Below are 23403 nucleotides of genomic sequence, written 5' to 3'. Positions count from 1 at the left end.
TGGGGCAGTGCAGTATAAAAAAGTGAAGGAACATTGTACTTCAGTTTGCATTGTAATTTGGCAAATACAAATTACAGTGATTCAAGTACAGGTAGTCCTTGACTTACAACAGTTCATTTAGTGACTGGTCAAAGTTACAACGGCACTGAAAAAAGTGACTTATGACTGTTTTTCACACTTATGACCAGGGTTGGTATTTACTTACCTTCCCTACCAGTTTGCAAATGTGAGCATGTGCAAATGCGCTAAGCCTTCCGTACAAGCACTTTTTGCTAAAAAGGGACCTAAATGGGATGCCATAGAGCTGGGACAAATGGCTGAGGATACCCGCAATTTCTGAAACTGGTTCAGGTGAACTGTTCCGAACTGGTAGAATACCACCTCTGCTTATGTCCATTGCAGCATCCCCATGGTCACCTGATCAAAAATCCAGATGCTTGGCAAATGACTTATATTTATGATGGTTTCAATGTCCCAAGGTTATGGGATCACCTTTTGTGACCTTCTGACAAGCAAACTCAATGGAGAAGCCAGATTCACTCAACAACCCTCTTAGTAATTTAACAACTGCAACTGTAGCCACAAAAGTTGTACAATGGGACAAAATTCACCTAACAAACGTCTTGCTTAGCAACAGAAATTTTGGGCTCAATTGTGGTCATAAGTCAAGGGCTGCCTGTAATGTGCATGCCGTCCACATTTCCTTTATATTGTTTTTCTTCATATACAGAACTTTAGTTAAAAGCTTATTTCAGTATTAAATTTATATTTACCAACAAAGAAAGGGAGACTATTTCAAGCTATTTAGCTCTCATCAGCTAGCCATACCCTTCTGAGATTCTAACCCGGGCTGCTTACATATTAGGTAGATGTATTAACCTCTAAGCCACAGGCTCTCCTAGCTTTGTCAGCTATACCAGGCGAGATTTTTTTTTTTTTATCAAGACAACCTGGTCTACCCAAATATAGGATAGAGCATACTGCTTCTGCTTTCACCTTTCAGCCCTGTGAAGGCTCCTGGATTGGGGCTGAAAGGTGAAAGCGGAAGCAGTATGCTCTGTCCCATATCTGTGTAGACCAGATTGCCCTGATAAAAAGAACACTTAAGCTTCTTGCAGGTAGAATGTTTTCATCTGAGACCTATATATACAAAGTTACTTAATAGCATCTCTTACTGGCAGAATGGAACCCAACATCTTTCCACCTATACAGTTGTGCCTTCGCTCTTTCTTCTTTAGCAATTTCAGCAGCACTCTACACCATTTAAAGAGAGACAGCTCTAATAATAAAACAAGCTGCTCACTCTATACATCAATCAGAAAGAAGTGAGAAACATTTTGTCAGGATCAAGTTGAAAGATTATTGGGAAACAGATATAACACTATTTCTTTACATGCACACATGTGTTTGTGCGAGAATCTCTTGCACAAATTTTATTTGGATCTCTGGAAATGACTTTGGACAACAACATATGTCTAAGTATGAGTTCAAAATTGGCTGAACCAAAATTGGTCCACCAGCGGCCTGCAAAGCTGTCAGCAGGCTCTGGAGTCTGATATCAGCGAGGCAGAAGAACAGTGTGAACCTGTTCCCAGTGTGCGCATGTGCAGAGCTGCCAGAAGGCAAGAACAATTAAGAAAAAAGGGGTGACTCGGGCGTAAGGCTTGGAGATGATTGGCTCCTCCCATTAGACCTAAAAGACGAGCAAACGGACGTGAGCCTTTGCAGGAAGCAATTAGTTCATATGGTCGGTTCAAGCTCTGAGAAGTTCCGTTTGACTCTGTGCTAAGTTTGGCCTTGCAAAACTAATTGGCAATTAGTTCTCTGGCAGTGTTTCAAGGGATATAAAGGTGGGTGCTTATCAACAATACCCTGAAGACTGTGGCAACTCAAGCAGATATCTGTCAGACTCTTCATAGACTGTTTAGGGATCATTATAGGCTGTGAATGACCATAATTCACAGCCATATAAATAAAAGAGGGTTTTTTGGGACTAATATTGTGGTTTATGCTTTCTCAGGAAGCCTAGGTCAGAACAACACCACTTCAAGTGATATTGTCTTAGCTCTTGGAAATCAAGAATTAAGCACAGAAAACTATACTTAAAAGAAATAATGGAAACCATGCTTGCATTATTACCAAGAAAATCATAAGTATTGTATTTTTCGGAGTATAAGATGCACCGGAGTATAAAACGCACCAAGGTTTTGAAGAGGCAAATTAAAAAAAAGTTTTTGCACTCTGCAAGTCTCCTCAAAACGGCTCATTTTTCACAAAAACGGGCCCATTCCCCCCCCCCAAAGGCATGGATAGCCTTTATGGGGCTTGTAGAGTGCTCCTGGGGTAGAGGTGGGGCAAAAAAGAGCAAAAAATGGTCCCATTTTTCATGAAAACGGGCCTATTTTTTTTGTAAAAAAAAGAAGGGCATGGATAGCTTTTAGGAAGCTTCTAGAGTTTTCCTGGGAGCTGGGGGGGGGTGTAAAATTGAGCAAAAATGGGCTGTTTTTTGCTCATTTCTGCCCTCCCCAGCCCCCAGTATATCTCTAGCTTCCTAGAGGCTATCATTTTGGTGAAGGGGGTGGGGCTTTGGGAGGCAAAAATGCTGTATTCAGTGTATAAGACGCACCCAGATTTTCAGCCTCTTTTTTGAGGGAAAAAGGTGTGTCTTATACTCCGAAAAATATGGTATATGAAGTCTTCTTGAGTTAACCTTGATTGAAAGGATTATTTTTACTAATGTATGAAATAAAACAAAAATGTTATTGCTGCTGCTGTTTTTTTTTTTTTGTTGTTGTTGTTGTAATACTGGAACATGTGGTGGTCTGTGCCATTGGTACAGACTCTTGCCTCTCTGTACTTCCTGGGCCAATTAGTTTTATAGTAACTGCTGAAAATTGTTTAAGAAAAGAAACAAGCAGCCCGATGTTTCCACAGTAATGGGTTTCAGAGGGACAATTTTGGGCCCTAAACAAGGGGAAAGTGATAACACTGTGGGACTACTATGCATATAGGAAGAGTTATAAAATTCTTCAGATAGTCAAAACCATCCAGGTGAAACCTGATTGCATTTAAAAATACTTTCCTGGAGTTTGTCTGCCATTATTGGACAGAAATGCACAGCAAGAATTATTGGAAAGAGCACTTACTGTCCAAACAGCTATGAGGTCATCTAATACTCCACATCATGATTTTATATGTAGAACATTAAAGATAGCAAGGTAGCTTGGATGCTTGCTGTGTTTAAAATAAATGTCCCTTGAATACTTTCTAATCAAAACAATATACATTAGTGATGGGAGAGCTCTGGCAATTTTTGTTGTCTTTATTGCATAGCGTATGTAAAAGGGGATTTTTATTCCTTCAGGACCCACAGTTTTGCAAGGTTTAGGACATTGATTGGATTACTTTCCCCCTTTTTTTCCATTGTTCAATGGGACAGTTGGAGAGAGTGCAGTCGGTTTAAAGCAATCTCATATTTCAAGGTTGCCAGGAATGAAGATAATTGAAGGTTTTTATTTATTTATTTATTTCTTAGATTTTTAGACCGCCCCTCTCCCAAAAAGGGACTCGTTTAAACTGCTTTGCAATAAAAATCGGGTGGTGTGAACATGGCCCCAGGATCTACTGTAGGTCCTTAAGGAAAAGAAGTAGTCTAGATGAAGCAAATTCAAACCCAGGATATCCTCATTTAAGTTACACTGTCAGCAAGTTCCTACTTTCTCAATCATAGCAGGGGTTTCTCCATGACATTATTTTTTTACAGCAACATTCTTCCTACATGCCTCAAGATATCAAGAATTTAAGGCAATATAGATGTAAGTGAGGCCTACATGTGCTTCTATTGGATCTGACATAGCTTTATATATTATGAAAGGATAATGTTTTATACACAACTAGTCGATAATCTGGCGTTGCCCGGGTATTTATTTATTTATAGGGGGAAAATGTCCAGACCAAACATAATTTCTAATGTTGGATTTCCCCCCTTACCAGAGGGAGCCCCCTTGTGGAGTACTGTGAAGCCGTTACCATGGCAACTCCACTGCACTGCACAGTAGAAGCCATTTTAAGGTACAACAGGTTGTATCTTAACAGAACACACACCCTGAGGGGATAGATAGATAGATAGATAGATAGATAGATAGATAGATAGATAGAAGATAGATAGATGATAGATAGATAGACAGACAGACAGACAGACAAAGCACTTTCTAGCAAATTTTGAAGAAAACAAAATTTGAATGTTACAATTGATGAAAGGCATGTAACTGTATGGGGGGTGAGGGGGGGAAGCATTAGTAAATTTGTACTTATTGTGATGAAGATCGGAGTAACTTTAAATATTTCTTTTTTTCTTATTTCTTTCTCTTTTCTCTTTTTTTCATTCTATAACATTTTTTGTAAAAAAGATCAGAATGGAATAGTTTTAATGCATTACATTAAAAAGGATGTTATGGAAACAGATATCTTAAAACAGGTATGTTTTATGTTTTAAGGAGTACCAAAAGCACAATGTTGGGGCCTACCAAACCAAGTTCTATCTAAAGGTTAATGGGGGGCACTTCTGAAAAGACCATGCTAATACAGGTAGTCCTCAACTTATGACCACAATTGAGTCCAAAATGTAAGTTGCTAAGTGAGAAATTTGTTAAGTGACTTTTGCCCTATTTTACATCTTTTCCTGCCACATTTGTTAAGTGAATCATTGCAGTTGTTAAATTAGTACCACAGGTTAAGTGAATCTGGTTTCCCAATTGACTTCACCTGTCAGAAGGTCGCAAAAGAGGATCACATGACTTCAGGACACTGCAACCCTCACAAATATGAGTCAGTTGTCAAGCATCCAAATCAGGGGGGTTCCGGCTGACTTTACTATGCGCGCATGCACAGTTCAATTAAATTGTTCTGTGCATGCAGAGAACTAAAAAACAAGATGGCGGTGGTGATGGCAGTGACAGGGAAACAGGTTCGGGGACATGGAAGGCCTGGGTTGCTGCCAGGTCCAGCAACCCAGGCTGCCATACAACTACTGGTTTGTTTGAACCGGGCCAAACCATTAGGAACCCACCATAAATACAAATGTAAATCACATGACCATGGGGATGTTGCAACAGTGATAAGTGCGAAAAATGGTCATAAGTTGCTATTTTCAGTGCCATTGTAACTTTGAATGGTCACTAAACAAACTGTTGTAAGTCTAAGACTACCTGTGCAGCAGTGGTGGGTTGCCATTTTTTTTTACTACCGTTTCGGGTGTGCTCCCCCATGTGCTCCTTTATGGGCAAGGCTTCTATGCGCGGAAGCATCCAGGCGGGTAGGCGGAGCATCCTGCCACCGCTATTACCAGCTACTACTACCAATCCGGGCTGAACTGGGAACAACCCACCTTTGCTGTACAATAAAGAAGTGCTATGTGAGGTAAGCCCCACTATTTGCAACTAAATCTAGTGTTTGCAAAGAAACAATTATTTCATAATTAACAATATTATAAATATAATTCTATTTTTAAGAAATTATTCCAGGAAACACTTGGTTTTCCTATGTTCTGGGTTAGAAAATATTGTTCTGAGCCTGAATCTATGAGGTGTTATCTCCATATATTATGTTTATCTCTTTTTTTCCTTTTACACTTTTTTCAAATAACTATTATAAAAACAACAAAAACCGATGGGATCTGGATTTTACTTTAAACAAAATTGATTCATAGTATGTTTGGATTAGATCAAATTCTTCCAACCTCAAAAGAAAAATACATACACACTGTTTATTTCTTATTTCAAGGAAACTTAAATAGAAGCTCGCAGAAAGAAAACAAAGGGCAAACTTGACTGAACCAGATATTCCCAGTTATGATTTAATAACTTTGATTCCAACATAACTTTTAATGTTCCTAATTAATACCAGGATCAACTTTTCCAAGTGTACATCAGTTGCTATTATGTTCCAAAGACATAAGTTGATGATACTATGACATCATTGTCCCTGTGGTAATTTGTGACTGATTTTTCAAGAGGCAACTGGACTTTTTGGTTTTTCTTTGAAGATGTTTCGCTTCTCATCCAGGAAGCTTCTTCAGCTCTGACTGGATGGTGGTGAATATCAGGAAATGAAGAAGTTTCTTGGATGAAAAGGGAAACATCTTCAAAGAAAAAACAGAAAGTCCAATTGCCTCTTGAAAAAGCATCTTTGGGACAACCATGACCTGGATAAGTGAGAATCTCACTAGAGATTTATGATGTTATTGATGAAGTGAGAGAGGCAACTGATGACTCCCAAGCAACTGTAAAGATTGATTCAGACTACTGGTGGGATAGGGATCAGAATTAGAATAATTTTGCAATCTAAATTGGGTCCTACACGTAGCACTAACATTTGGGTAATAGATAAAAATATGCATCATTGGTACCAATGGAATTTAACGGAACAGTACTTTACTTTATTGTCATTGTATGTATATACACTGTTTACACATACAACGAAATTCACATTACACCCAGAGACCAGGCCCAACACACATAACAATCCCCAAACACCCCCCCACCCACCAAAGAATTCCCCACCAAACACTCGCACAACAGACCAAGTAGTGCTGTCCAATAGGTCACTGATGATGGCCATTTAGTTCATGTTGAGTGCAATTATAGCTCTGGGATATAAGCTATACAGACAATGTGTGGTCCTAGTTTAAATTGTTCTGCAATTGCTGCATATCAAGGATAATTTAGTCAGAGCCAGAGAAATTGGCATCAAATATCATTTTGGTCTCAACATATCCTTTCTTAAGAATAGTCTGTGGAAATAAATTCACCATCTTGGCAGAAATGCCATCTGGGTATGGCTATGCATGTCCAGAAAACATTGGTAGGACTTTAAAAGAGCCATGCTGAGACTTTGAATGGTTAAGGCTACTTTGAAACTTCATGGAGGGTGAAGAGAGTGCTTCACTTGTGAGCAAGAGGCTTGCTTTACAGGAACATTTCCAGTAATAGTTACCAATTAAAAAGGACACTTAAATATGAATCACAAGAGTTTTGAATTGGAACTGTCTGAAAATGTATCCCTGGTGGGATAGGATCTAGACCTTTTGGATTAGAATAATGTTGTTTTCAGAAACAGGAAGGAGGGACAAATACGTTTGTCTGCCAATACAATATCTTTTTTTTTCATTGTTTCCAGATTCAAAATGAGGCAATCATAGCTTATTATTAATATTTAATATATATTAACATGTCATATTAGATTGAAGAAGCATCCTTAATTCTTCTTTTTGATGTGACTCAGAAAGATGAACTTAGCAAAACACAATGGGGTAAAATGCTTTACATAAGAAGCAATCAGCTATACTTTCTTTTGAACTCTTAATGGGAGAAAAAAGAACAATCCTAGTCTAAATTGGTAACCACACCTGTCTGCATATATTTTTTTTTCTGGATTTCTGCATGTTCCCCTGGATTGTCCCTATCTTATTTTCATAAGTAGGATTTTCAATAAATTCTAGAAAATCCTTTGGCATAAATAAATCTATATTTACAGTATAAAACCAATAAGAAGTGCAAAACAATGTGTTTGGGTAAATGCCCTCCAATCTGCTTACAAGAGCATTTTGCTAACAATTTCCCTTTAAGCACACATCTCCTTCTCTCCCTGCGACCTTGCAACCCTTAAAAACAACTGTGTGGAGCTCAAGTGCAATGCTCAACAAACAATTTTGTCATTAGCTTCCAAGCAGAGAAGACCTTTATCCTTGAAAAGTTCATTGTTCCGGAGCCACCTTGGTCTCTATTTACAGGACAATAACCTCTAAGCTCTAATTTTATTTCAGGCTCACTTTGTCCTCGATGCAGTACCATAACAACAACAGCACTAACAAAAAAACCCTTCTTCACACTAATATCCCACTCTTCTCCCCCCCCCCTTTCCTATTAGCATCCAGCAGAATCAATCTTCCAAGCATACATCCGGACTCAAATTAACCTTGCTAGATAATTAGGGTGGGTGACCATGGCTTGGATACAGTGACCTCATTTTGCTGCTCTAAGCATTAAAAAAAAGACAGCTTGGCTAACTCATTAAATCAAAAGCCTGCTTCATTAAGAATAGCAAAGTTCAAACCTGTCCAGCCTCAGTAGGCCCTTGTGTGTTCAGATTTAGATTCTAGGAGGTCTAAAATACTTTCCTTTTTTACAGTTGGGAAAGCCAATATTTGGGAAGCAATGATCTGACCAAAAAATCCAGTTTTAAATCCACTCCACAAGAGAGGAAATCTGTTTGACTAGATCAGATGAATTTACAAAACAAGCTTTCAAGATCTGTCATGGCATAGGAGCTAAGGAAATAAGATGGATTTTACCTGTGTTGCATAATTAGAGAAGCATGTCACAACACTGCAAAAGCCAGCTGCTGTTTTCCGTTCCAAGCTAATTCCACCTGATTTATTTAATACTAGAATGAATGAAAGCCCCTTTCCTGCCACAGTTTCAGCTAACTATCACAAAATGGCTCCTGAAGATAAACCACACTAGAAAATGAAGAAGAGGTTCTTTGAAACTCAATAGGACAATTTGAAGCTGCATTGCACCAAAAGGACCTCTTATTGCATAGCTTGAAGATGTCTGTTAAGTTTCCGATAATATGAAAAATGAGGATAAGGGTTGACATTGCATGCCATGACAATCCTGCATGAGTTTTATGATTAGTCTGCTCTATCCAATTTCCACCTCTCTTCTACATATAATCTTTAACTGGTTGTTTTTTTTAAATATTGTATCTTTTCCCAAATACATATTTTAAATTGTTCTTTATAAAATGCATGTTTCAAATCTATTTTGTTCTACAATGTAATTCAATCCATATATTTCTGCAAACGGCGCAAATCAGATAAATTCAGATCACATTTCACAATAACTAAATTGTCCAATGTGTATAACTTTATTTATTCAGGAAATCTAACTGCTACCATCACATTTACCCCATGGCTTCTAATGATGCATATAGATTATTTCCAGTGTCTAAGCCAATATTCTTCTGAATACTAGTTGACATGGGAAAATAATATTACATTCATGTCTTCCTTGTAAACTTTTCTTAGCATTGAAATGCCTACCAAAAGCAGAAAGCTGAAGTAGATTGGCTAGATCAGAGGTGTCAAACTTGACTTCATTGAGGGCTGCATCAGGGTTTTGTTTTATCTTGGGTGTGGTGGGCATGGCTAGGTGAAAACGGAGCCTGGGGAACCATGCGTGTTCCCCTGAGCATAGATTTTTCTGGCAGAGGCACCGTGGGCGAGTCCTTCAATGTTTCCAGGGCAGGCCCACAGGCCAAATCTAAGCACCCAGGAGCTGGATCCAGCCTGCAGGCCTTGAATTTGACACCCCTGGCCTAGATTGACAAATATTATGCAAATAAGCTACTAGTAGATTCCATTTAAAGGGGCTTTGCATAAATGCCTGCATTTTAAAAAAAATGAGATATCCTTGTCAAATTGCTTATTTCAATGAATCCCTGTATAAACTGATACAAATTCTATATGGTACCAAATTACATACAATTTATTTTTGCAAATTTGGATAGATAGATGCTCCTTCAATAATCCCAAATACACACACACACACACACACACACACAAACTTATTGTGATGAATTAAATAACGTACACTCTACTGTCTTTACATAATATTAATAATTAATTTGGTTGAAGCGGCGGCTGCTTCAAACTGTTCTAAGCAATTGTGTGCAAAACCGTAAGAATTTTGAATTTGGCCTGGGACTACCAAACTTGAAGACTGTCCTCAGCTGAGGAAAATGATTCAACAATTTTTGACAGTCAAACTGTCTCAAACCAAATAATTTTAGGATTGTTGTGAAGAAAATTAGAAAAGATGGAGCTTATGTACACTGTTTTCTATTCTTGCAGGAAAAGATGAATGCATATCTAATGATGAAATAAAATAATAAATCAAGCATAAGAGTTGATCATTAGCTTCCTAATAATGGGTTGTGGTTTGCAGGCAGTTGTGTCATTTTACACGACTATTGTCAAGGCTAGCTCAAATAAAACTGCTTCCTAAGTAGCACTGGAATTTCAAAGGCACAACAGTTATTGCAAGTTGAGTTGGAATAGCTGTGATTTTTCTACAGCCTGAAGGCAAAATCATATATTTGCTAAGGATAAACACACCAAATAAGACAACACAAATCTGAATAGTTATGGGGAATAAAACAAAACTGTATTGATTTCCTCTATATGCTGACAGGTGATATGTATAGAATGGCTTACTGCCATTTCCAATCAGGGACCCACTTTAATTTAAAAGCTTCATACAGTAGCTGCAATTTCACTGTTCCACCAACACAGCACTTTCTTTTGCATGATGCTATTATTTTATATCGTCTAGTTGTTGCCATCATCAGTTATATATATATATATATATATATATATATATATATATATATATATATATATATATATATATATATATATATATATATATATATATATATATATATATATATATATATATATATATATATATATATATATATATATATATATATATATATATATATATATATATATATATATATATAGAAAGAGGTTCAGCGGCTATGCCTAAAATGAGCACTTGCTGATTAATGCTATCCATCATCCATGCAGATTTTGTAGCTTCAATGCTGTGTGCTGCCCTCAACTGATCTTTCTGTGATGATCCTGCCATAAGACAATTCAATGGAATGCAAAAAAATAATGCTGTGTGATATGATGTCATATGTGTGACCTTCAGTTAATAAGAGAGACCTGTTGAATTTGGTGGCTGCCAACATCCATAGAAACTTCAATTGCAAAGAATGATTCCTTGTTAGTTGTGGAGTTGTGTCTGACTCATCACAACACCATGGACAACATTCCTCCAGGCCTTCCTGTCCTGTACCACCCCCGTAGTCCATTTAAGCTCACACCTACTGCTTCGGTGACTTCATCCAGTCACCTCATTCTCTGTCATCCCCTTCTTCTTTTGCCCTCAATTGCCAGCATTAGGCTCTTCTCCAGTGAGTCCTTCATTCTCATTAGGTGGCCAAAGAATGATTATTATATATGAAATGAATAGAAAACAGTGGATTCCAATAGTAGAAAATGCATGTAAACTAAGGTTGAACTGTTGGGCTTTGGGGCACTAATGGTATTACCTAATCTGGTAACAGAATTACCAGGAGAATAATAAATCAGAGAATACCATGAAACCATGATAAACACTGTATATCTAACTTGAGAACATTTGTGGGATGTGTAGAGTTGGACTCTAACTCATTCATTTCTAATTTGAAACAATCTCTTGATGACTGTAGCTGAAATGTTAAAATGAAATGTCTTCGTTTATTTCTTTACTCATAAATCTAGGTTATGCTTCTAATTTAAAATGCTGCATCTTGCCCTTTCCTTCCAATCTATATGACAAGCACTAATGGGGATAAAGTAAGCTAATCCAGGTTCTGTATATGTGTTGATGCAGATTATCATTAATTGGATTCCATGTGAAATTATTTCCTTATAGTGTATAGTCATACAATACCATGTATCTTTCTTTTATTTGTTTCCTTGTCTGCTTCAGTTCCGTGGAGAGAGAAAAAGTGGAACATGCCATAGAAGAGAGTGAACAAAGCAAGCTGGGGAAGCTTGTCAGCAAGCCAGTTTGTTCTTCCTCCCTCTTCTGTTTTCTCTTTGGTTTTCTTTTTTATACATCAGGGTTTGCATTTCTAAGACATTTTTATTTGGAAACTGTAAATATCTCTATATTTTTTCTTGTGTGACACACGGATCCAGCTTTCAAGGGTTCTCTAGTTCCCTCCCTAATGAGTGATTCTGCGTTTGTATACAATTTCATTTGGGCATGAGCACATTCAAAGTGCTTGCATTTTCTGGCTGCCTCAAGTTCACTGCCCCCCCCCCCTCCCCTGCTTCCTCCCAGTCTCCCAGCAAATCTTCTTTTGTTGCCCTGAACAGTAGAACGGAGCTGGAAAGCAAGTTAGTGGGATAGGGGGGAAATGGGGATTTTGCAGTATTCTTCCCCTGCTATACCTACAAAGCTACACCCACAAAGCCACACCACACCCACAGAACCAGTAGTAAAAAAAAAATTGAATCCCACCACTGACACACACACACACACAGAAAAGAGAGAGAGACAGACAGACAGACAGACAGACAGACAGACAGACAGACAGACAGACAGACAGAAAATACAAATAACTAAGAGAACATAATATAAAACCTATTTCCCTATATGTCTCTTTGGATACGTGAAAACCTTTAGCAGTTAATTAGAACACAAACATAATGTCAGCCCTCAGGCTGCCATCCAGGGGGACCCTGTCCATTACCATGCCCACCATGCAACGCTGCCACATTGACGTTGCCTCTCTGATGTCGGTCGAGCCTGTAGCTGCATGTGGCTCTTCTACCCGAGTGCAACTGCCTCCTCTGATGTAACTCTTCTACTCGGATGCAACTGCCTACTCTGATATAACTCTGCTCGGATGCGGCTAACCAGGAAAGAGGCTATGATGACACTGAGTGGGAGTGTGGCTGGATGTGTGGGTCATGGTGATTGGTGATGGTGGATGATATATATATATATATATATATATATATGGGTGATTGTGTCAACTTGGTTAGAACTGTCTTGGATTTGATTACCTTTGTATCATTGTCATTTAGTGCTGGTTATCACATAGTTTGTTAGATAGAGATAAAAGTTTTTCACCAAACAAACTGAATCTCTGTTTGTATGCAACGTGAACACCAGAACATGACACATAAACCAAATATTCAATTGCCCAAACAGAGATGTTCCAAAATTCAATAAATTATGATATTTCTTTGACAGAAGTTGGAATTATACACCATGGTAAGATGTAACATGGATTTGGATTTTATTTTTGAGTGAACACAATCAGTTTATCAAACAACCCTGTCATTCCATATGTATCAATTTAGAGTTTAAAATTTGCTAATCCATATGGTAACATTTGTTCTAAAGGCAGAACAATCAACACCGGTATACTTTTGTTTAGAAAACAAAGTTGGTTTTATATTGGATATGTTTCATAACAGATACAGATGTTAAAGATTTCATCATCTCCACTGAATATTTTTCAGATCCCAACAACATTTATTTGTAGCAAATCTGACAGAAAGTGAAATCAGTTATGGCAAGAATATTGTACAAGACAGTATTTTTATCATCCAGATGAGCTACCACCTGAAACAGCAGATGGAGTTGAAGTGAAAGAAAAGGTAAGATTTCTTCTGAATACAAGGGAAATATGGAAAAGCAGACAAATCTGAGACATATTATTATAATTCATCAACAGAGCAAGATAGTACGCTAACCATCTGAGGCTCTATTCCGGAATTGAAGTGTCACCACTATCTGATCAAAAATATCACAGAAATATTACAATACTGATAAAAAAAAATCTTGTTCTTTCACTCTTTTAGGAGTTTTTTCCCCCCCCAAAGCTTCATCTGTAATGTCCTTTTCAACCTTTGTAGTTTAGATGCTCAAATCTTCTGGGATTGAAGACTTCTTTTTTGGTCTCATGTGTTATTTTGGGACAATACATGCAGGAGAGCAATGAGGAAACTGGTTGTAAGCAGAAGAAAAGCAGATATGAGTTTTAAAATTGCTTTCCTTCCTTCCTTCCTTCCTTCCTTCCTTCCTTCCTTCCTTCCTTCCTTCCTTCCTTCCTTCTCCAATCACTCCCTTTATGACTCAAATTATCTAATGATTCCAATCTTAAACTAAATTAAAACTAAATTTAGTAAATATGTAAATTCACTGAAAACAAGTAATAATTGAAGATGAAACTAGAGGGCCAAAGTCTAAACTGATTTGGGTGGGCAGAAGGTCTATGCACTGGTTCCTTAGACAATCAAATGTGAATGCATGTTTTAAAGATATTAAAATCTTAAGATAGATAGATAGATAGATAGATAGATAGATAGATAGATAGATAGATAGATAGAAAGAAAGAAAGAAAGAAAGAAAGAAAGAAAGAAAGAAAGAAAGAAAGAAAGGAAGAATATATTAGTGACTTGTCAAATGTATGGCTTCCAGTTGTATTGGACTACAATTAAGAGAATTCCTATTCAGTATAGCCCAAAATCATGCTGGGTGAAAATTCAGCAAGCAGCACTTCCAGTATGTGGAGGCAATCAGACTGACGCTTATCTAAGGTCATTTTACTGGGTGTGCATCATCCATGAATGAACATCCAGCCACTGGTATTTCACAAATACATAAGATTTCATCTTATTTTAATTCTGCCTTGCCAGTCCCATTAGCACCCTAGATAAAGAAAAACTTGATCATTTGGACTATTATGTAGTCCTTTTTTTCCTAGTGTGCATTGCATTTTATTTTGTGTTCACTTGCATTCTCTTCATATTACATGAATTCATGAAGGTGAGAGAAATGTGGTACAAATGCACAGAAAGCTGTAACACATGGCAAATATATCTGTCTTTTCATTTGTTTGTTCATTTGTTTGTTTGTTTTTTGATCAATAGAAAGAGTTCTGAGAATGGAAAAAAATAGGCTGGAAATACCAGAAAGATATGGGATAGGACCAATGTGTGCAAACTTCTACGTATTTTTTATGTTCATGCAAAGGAAGAGGCTGTGCAAGAATGACTCTCTGTTTAATACAAAATACTAAACAAAAGCAAAGAAAGTAATCATCTGAATGTGTCTTGTGTTATCAGAAATGATTTTATAATTAGTAATTTAGTCCCCAGAGATTTTATAAAGTGACACATAAGCTATGTCAACAACAAACTTAGCATCGTAGCAACAACCAAGCATGAAACTGGATTTAACGATTTAGCAGCTATTTTCAGCTACTTCATGTTTAGAAGAACACATCAAAGGCATCTTAATAACATCAGTAAGAGCTATTAAGAGGTCTTCTAGAATGGCAGCTTTTCTCATGGCTGACAGACAAGAAAAGAAATCAGCTTATCACCTGAGGAAATCAGAGCAAAATAAGATGCTGTAGCCAGCTAGGACACAAATCGTTGATAAAGTTCTTATTGCTGGATATATTTCATCCACAAAATTCTATAGGCCACCCAGAATTGTCTGAGTTTTTATTGACAACTAACTCTAAGGTAAGACAAAAGAGTAGTAAATCAAAAATGGGGTCTGTTTTAAAGACTTACAGGTTGAAGTACTATAGAAAAATATGACTGTTAGATTAAAAAAGTTGACTTTCTCCCAAAAGGAGACAAATATATAGCAAAGACCTGAACACATTCTAATCTTAAATCCATCCAGGGAATAAGTCATACAAAGAAAGAACTGCATTCTAATCAAGTTATATTTTAGAATATATGGAAGTGAGTGGCAAAGTTTAAACCACTAAGGAAAGGAGTTCTCTTTGAATTCAACTTGTTTCAAAACCAACTGCTTCAAATGCCATTGGCAGCTGAGATGGCACAGTGGTTAGAGTGCAGTACTGCTGGATACTTCAGCTGACTGCTAGCTGCAGTTCATCAGTTCAAATCTCACTGGCTCAAGGTTGACTCAGCCTTCCATCCTTCCGAGGTCAGTAAAATGAGGAACCAGATTGTTGGGGGCAAGATGCTGACTTTATAAAAGGCTTAGAGAGATGCTGACTTTATAAAATGCTTAGAGTGTAAAAGCACTATGAAGTGATATATAAGCTTAACTTCTATTGCTATATATTTTGGATCAAGCATTTTATTAAATAAAAGAGCAAACATCAAACATAGAAAAATAAATAAGAAACCTTATAATATAGAAAAAAGAATAGCATAAAGGTGCAACCACTTCTGTCATTACTATTTAGCAACAGGAATAGTAAAAAGAATTCCAATAATGTTTATGATATGCAGTACAATGTGTGATGTGTTTTCCTAAACTTCTGTGTACCACAAGTGTTGGGGAGATAAGGGATTGTGCAAATCTTTGTTAACTTTGCTGTGATATAACGCTGTGTGAATTCTCCTTCCCAAATCCTCTCTAGACCTACTAAAACCACCAAAGCACTCATAAGCTGCTATAAGAAGAGCTCAATCAGTTGATCACATAAGACCTTACAAACAAAAGAAAAGGACTCCATATAAAGACCAAACACTGCCATTGTCGTTTTACTGGCTTTCAGTGTTCCCAGAGAATGACCTCTTTATCCCTGTATCAGTGTTCCCAGAGAATGACCTCTTTATCCCTGTATTGAAACAGTGGTATATACTTCCAATTAGATAGAGTAACCTTTTTTTTAACGAGTTGCTGCCATGTACTGTAGTTGTACCAAAGTTGCCAGCTATTGCTTCATAATGGGTAAAATACACTTTGCCTTAACTGGAAATAATCTGGCAAGTGTTTTGAATGTTGATGTTCAAAGGTTTTTGGTACAAGGTCAGAAGCTGCAAGAAAAGGCTACATCTTTTATAAATAAAAGAAAAAAAAGTTCACTGTGTTCTTACACACACACACACACACACTAATACAGAACTAAAATTTGATGCAGGAAGAAGAGCTGTATAAAAATGAAATAAATGATAGTTGATTGTAAATATTCTTGGTCCCATTCATGACCACAAATGCATATGGCTTTGCTCCTTAATATAGCATAATTTTAACACATTTAATGAACTTCTGTCAAAATGTGCAGTACCAACAAGCTACAGGTACAAAATGATGCTTGCAAGAAAATATTCAAATTAAGGTACATTAATATACAGGTAGTTCTCAATTTATGATTTATCACCAAGCAACTGTTCAGAATTACCAAATTCAAAGTTGCATAGTTGATGTAGGCTGAACTTGAGGAAAGGTTCAAGTGCTTTATCAGTTTAGAGCCCCTTTTTGCTCATAAGAGATCTAAGGGCAGCCTTTTCTGAATTCCATTGATTCTTATTATTGCCAATAGTAGTAGTAGTTACTACTAAGTGAACTAGCAGTGAACTGTTAGTAGTTCAGATTCTTGTTTAGAGATAGTGTGAAATAAGGTTGTATTCATTTTGGACCTAAACCTGGCTCCCAATTTCTTGTGCCTGACAGTTATCTCCTAAAAGGTACTTGTGACCTGGATTCAAAGTTCCATTTACAACCATCTGTAGCATCCTGCATTCATGTGACTGCAATTTACAATGTGGATTTTTTTTGCTGTGTTTCCTTCTATTTTCAAGCAAAATCACTGATTGAGGAAAATTGGGTTAATTTAACAATGGTGGCATATGCAATATTTGCTTTATTAGAGTAGCAAAACATGTCATAAAATCAGGTCAGCCACATGGGTGCCTTGACTTATGGTCATCATGCATAAGACGTTCTTGGCTCCATTAGGATTGTAAGTTAAACACTATTTATGTGCAATTGGGCATCTACCATTCCTCCACCTTGGAGAAAGGTGCAGTGCAGAACTATGCTGTCCAGTGCAGAACTATGCTGTCCAATGCTAACCCCTGTAGTCAGTCCAAAAGAATACTATGGTCAAGGATATCAAAGACTGCTGAGAGGTCAAGAAAACCCAGGAAGGTTGTACTACCACCATCCTGCCCTTGCCAAGTGACCACAAATGTGACCAATGCAGAATCTGTCCCATACCTGCACCTGAAAGCTGACTGAAAGGAGTCAAGGAAATCTGTTTCATGAGGGTATTCTGAAGTTGACAGAAGATTCTGTCTATCGCCTTAGGACCAAAAAGATCAAACCATTCCCAGACCACCAAGCAAGATATTTCCCCAAGCATCTCACAAGGGTCTGCATCACACTTGTATTCCAACTGGGAACAAATAAACAAGCTCCCATGTTCAAGATATACTGAGTAATTCGGACAGGGTTGATGGGGACAGTCTGTGAATACAATAATAGTGGAGATATAATGTTATTTCATCACTCAGATTGCCATGAATTTGGCCTTAATAGTGACTCTAAGTCATGTCCAGTCAGATTCATCCTTCATGTAATTAAGTGGTTGTCTACTAGGACTCTTCGATTCCTCTCACAGTTACTGCCATTGAGCCAGATATCACCTATTCTTTACCTGTGCATTTTTTTTCTTGCCTACGTGTAAAATCTTACTTTTCTCATCACTGATTTGCATTTTGTTAGATAAGGCCCAGTGCTGAAGTCTGTCATGATTCTTCTGAGTCTTGAGCCTATTTTCTGGAGTGTTGTGAGCTCCCTCCCATATTTGGGCATACCAGGGGTTGTAACACAAATACATACCTATTTCCCTGGCCTTGCTGATAAGGAAGAGAGCCTGTGGCTTAGTGGCAATTACATCGGCCTGGTATGCAATACAGCCCTGGTTTGAATCCCAGTAAGGATATGGCTAGCTGATGAGAGCTAAATAGCTCGAAATGGATCTATACTAGTCTTCCTTTATTTATTTATCAGCACAAATACAACACACACACACACACACACACACACGTGTGTGTGTGTGTGTGCGCGCGCGCGCAACTCCATCTTAGTTTTATTAGGTCCCTCTCTCTTTTAAAAAAATAATTTATGGGTTTCATCCTGTTCCATTTAAATAATGTCATATCTGTTCTCATGTCCTAGGATCTCAAGTTCACCATGTTTATACCTCGTACTTTGAGTATTAGTGTATAGTCACCTGAATCATTTTGACTGACCCTTTATTTTCTTTCTATATATCTTGTTGTGTATTTAAGTTCCCCTCTCTTTTACAACGTGGTTGATTGCCCTGAGATTTTTTTTTACTTGGAATCAGCTTTTGAAAATTCATCTCCTCCCTCTCTGTCAAATCTGATGAAAAAAATTAAAAAATGGATGCATTCTTTCATCAAACTAGGTTTCTAATTTTTAGGCCAAATTTATCAATAACTCACATTTTCTCAATCACAAAATATTAAGGAAACTATGGAAGAGCAACAGCAATCTCCTGCTGTTCTTTTTTCTTTTTTTACTTTGGTTATTGATTTTCTCAAGAGTTGGGCTGTAGGGCCAAATATTTTCACCTCACTCACTTTGTGCCTTTTGGTTTAAATACAAGGGAGGCTGGGTGCAAAAGAAGATAATTTTGCCCAAAATTTTATTGGTATTAACTGTGGATACTTTTGGGACTGGAAAAATGGGAACATATGCAACAACAAAGCAATCAAGAAGAAATTGTTAAACCTTTTAGATGTGTGGAAAGCTCTGCTTCTTTTACCAGTTCTTGCTTCTCTTTCTCCCAAATTGATCTGTACAGTTTTAAATCTTCCATTCATGAGTTCCCAAAGAAAAAGAGTACTTTAATTTCCTCATAAATGTACTTGCTTGCTCACATCTCACCAATCTAAATAATGGATCAATTGAAGTTTTATCATTCAGTTTAATTAGATTTTGGATTTTGAAAGTATTTTACTGTAATTACTTCATTTAACATGAATGACAAGTAGGAAAAATATAATTTCCTTCAAAAATATATGTTTGTTTTTGTGATTGTTTTTTTATATATAATGTATAAAACAGTCTTGGGTTATTAGAATAAAACTTGCAAACACATATTTCAAATGTTCTATCCTTTTATTATGTTAAAAACATTACTGAAGATTTGTGATGTTCAGAGAATTGCATTTAATGAAACCATATTGGTTGGCAGCCCTAACAAAAATATTAATTTACAATTTGTATACCATATAAATGTACCATATAAGCCCTGAGACACAGTTTAGCACACAATGGAAATTCTGAAGATTGTGCTCTTGTTATCTAGGGAGAGGGTTTTTGCTCTTTGTTTTAAGGAAAGTCTAATGTTTTCAGCCTATCTGCAGCAGGTACAGATACTCGTGTGTGTTTGTGTGTAGCTTATGTAGTGCAAAACATGCAAAAAAGGAATAATGAATAGTAACCCCAAAAAATTAATATCTTGAGATGACAATGGCAAATATAGTTTGAACTGGTTTGCAAAAACATAAATCACTCTTCTCCTTCCTACTTTTCTATTATTGCAAGCCAATCCTGCTGTCATATACCTTTCATTATTATAAGTCATTGGTATTGAAATAATAGAATAATTCTAACTAATTTCTAACACTAGAAAACCAAAACCATTTAGGCCAATACCACTTTTATTATACAGTTATAGTAACAGAAACTTGCAAATCTGAAAATACCTTCCTTCCTTCCTCCATCCCTCCCTCCCTCTCTTTCTTTATGTTCATGTGAATTAGGAAGCTTGTCTGAGACAATTTGTTACATTGAAATTCTGCTCTAGACTCGAATTTCTTTTATCTGATCCTTGCCTTGATACCATCTCTTTCTCCTGTCCCTATGCCCATTCTCTCTGCCCTCTAAAGCATCTGTAAGTTACAAAATTTCTCCAGCAATTTTCCCACACTTAGTGGCCTTAATAAACCTGCTACAAAAGTTCACAAATTCATATACTCACTGTAGTTTTCCACCATTTATTGATAACTTGTATTCTTCTTATTCTTTTTTCTCTGTCAGCATCTTTGTCTTTGAAACATAGTGTTTATATCTATCTATCTATCTATCTATCTATCTATCTATCTATCTATCTATCTATCTATCTATCTATCATCTATCTATCTATCTATCTATCTATCTATCTATCTATCTATCTATCTATCTATCTATCTATCTATTTCTATCTGCAGTATTTAATGTTTCCCATAAATGATTAAGATTGTTAGTCAATAACCTTGTGTCATCTGTTTACAAATGTATACAATTTTTCATATCTGCAAGCAACACATCTATAATGCCACCATATCCATGTATTATTCATGGATACATTAAAAAAAATCATGGGAACAACCCACATCCTTGTCTTACTCTTTATTCATCTTTCACCCATTTTTGACCCGTTTAATAAACTTCCAATGTATGTTCATGTAAGCTTTCGTCCCCTCATATGCTGTTCTTATCACCTATAGCAACTTAAGTTCAGATACATATTCATGGGGAAAAAAATCATAATCAAAATCTAGTCTTTTGATTTCATATTTCCTCCAAGTCAAGAAATGCATAAAAAAATCTTCTTTGTATTCATACATTTTTCACTGCCCATTTGAACTGCATGACCATAGACCTAGCAAATATAAAGCTGTATTTTTCCTCTAAGTCACATATTGTATATTTTCAAGGGGGGAAATGCTTAACATCTTCACAGGCACACATAATAAACTAATTCTACTGTAGTTTTTGCATGCATTCTTGCTACATTTTCTTTTGTACAGGGAAACAATAAGAGTATTCTTCCAATTGTTAGGCAGAGCTTCAGCCTTTAAAAGCAGGTTAAGCACAGCTATTTCATAAGCATGTTACTTACATTAAAAAAAAACCTTACAGATACACCAGCTATATCTAAAGCTTTTCCACATTTTGACATTATCACAGTCTTTATAAAAAGAATCACTTGTTGAGATGGGTGGCTATAGAAATCATACATAAAATAAAAAATGTATGATTTATTTTTCATTACTTTTTCCTTGAGTCTTAACACTTATAGCATCTGTTCCATTTTCATTCCTCAACGTTTTTATTATATTCAATTGTGTCTGATTCTTCAATGTTGATTGGAAAATCCTTGCAGCTTTTGTGGCAAGGTTTTTCTGAAGCAGTTTACGATTGCCTCCTTCCTAGGACCGAGAGAAAATGACTGGCTGAAGGTCACTCAGTTGGCTTAATGGCAAGGTGGAACTGGAATCACAGTCTCCTAGTTTCTAAACTTAAATCACTAGGCCAAACTGGCTTTCCTCATTAACATAACTTATTATCATTATTCTCATACAAATCTTTCATCGTTGAACCCCAATCTCTTAATTGCTTTCATTATTAATTCCATTTACTCTATTACAAGTTTGGTCTCTCCACTTTAAAAACAATATTCTGTATTATTTCATTTGCTCTAACTCTGCTCTGCTCCTATTCAGGGCAGAATAATTTTCTCCTTGATTGCATTAATTCAGAGCATTGAACAGATATTTCCTGAAATGTCATATTTCTTCTTCCATTGCACTGTTGACTGGAGCATAACATGCATATCTTACCAATGTATGATTAGTCCCAATATTCCATACCTCTTGCTTACCAAGACATAAGGTAATATACCTACATGGGCTGTCATTATGATTATCACTTGCAACTTTTGTTGCCTCAACTACAAATGCAAACAAAGTCTTACCTAACATCTAATTCTCTTCTATGCAAGCTAGAATGCTTTCCATTGGTCATAGTTTAGTGAACCATGGTTTGTTCAGTCCCACTGAATAACTGTCATTAACTAGACTTTAGCCTAATATGGTAGAGAAATAAGGAAATACAAACTTCATGGGCCAAAATTTTCAACAGGGTTATGCTAGTGGGGAATTGTGGGAACTACAGCCTGGAGTTGAGTAAAACTAAAAATATGCCAGACACTTTTTAAAATTAGCTATTACTTTAAATTTGGATATATTTAAGAATGTCTAAACTATTGTTAAGCACATATCAGGGTAGAACCCTATGGCTAGGTGGTAACTATAAACATTTAAGAAATGTACAAAATTAACAAGTTTCATCCATTTATCTTTACCTTTCTTGAATAACACTAAAAATTATCTATCATTGAGTTACAGTAATGGTTTCCCTCCAAGTTTCCGACTGGTTATCAGTTATCCCATTTTGATTCACCCAACTAAAAAGAAACATCCAATGTTTTATTCTATTCCCCCAACTTTGCTGATGTTTGTTCTTATCCGCCTTGAATAATTTTCCACCTGTGAAACAAGCTGAAATGAAACTTCTAGGGGGGAAAAGTCTGTAATATTAGAGTGAATAAAATCTGGAGCCTGACGAGAAAGAGAAGACACAAAACTGTCAAATTTAAAATAAAGGAGCTTCACAGTCAGAGAAATTCTATTGAAAAGTAGAAAGCTAATAAGAAGCAGACATTAACCAGTTTAATGAAGGAAAAAGGAATCAGTCTGTAAGTATTAGGCTAAGGAAAGGCATAGAATTATTTGGCAGAGCATAAAAGGAGCTAACAAGAAACAATGGGATGGAAAAGAGTTAGGGAATACATTTGAATGGAATATCAGCCAAGATTTCAATAATTTCCCTAAGGAAATTACCTAATTCTCCATCAATGGATAAATGAAAAATGCAGTGGACAGGGTAGCAACAAATTATGTTGGTGGACTCTAGACTTGTTTCTATTGTACCAGGCACAAGAAAAAGGATCAAAACCATTTTAATGGAGCATCAGTCTCTCAACATTTTTTTTTTAAATTTCCAGTAGTGCCACAGAGCCAACATGAAGCCCAGGAGGATTTTCCAAATATAAAAACAACTATGATAAAACTCAATGGTTGTTTGGAAATATGCCGAGTGATGCAGAAAAGAGGCATTTGGTAAACAGTCTATC

Source organism: Natrix helvetica (assembly GCF_964273705.1).
Source record: "Natrix helvetica genome assembly, chromosome: 4".
NCBI classification, from domain to species: Eukaryota; Metazoa; Chordata; class Lepidosauria; order Squamata; family Natricidae; genus Natrix; species Natrix helvetica.
This window is presented reverse-complemented; position numbering follows the sequence as displayed.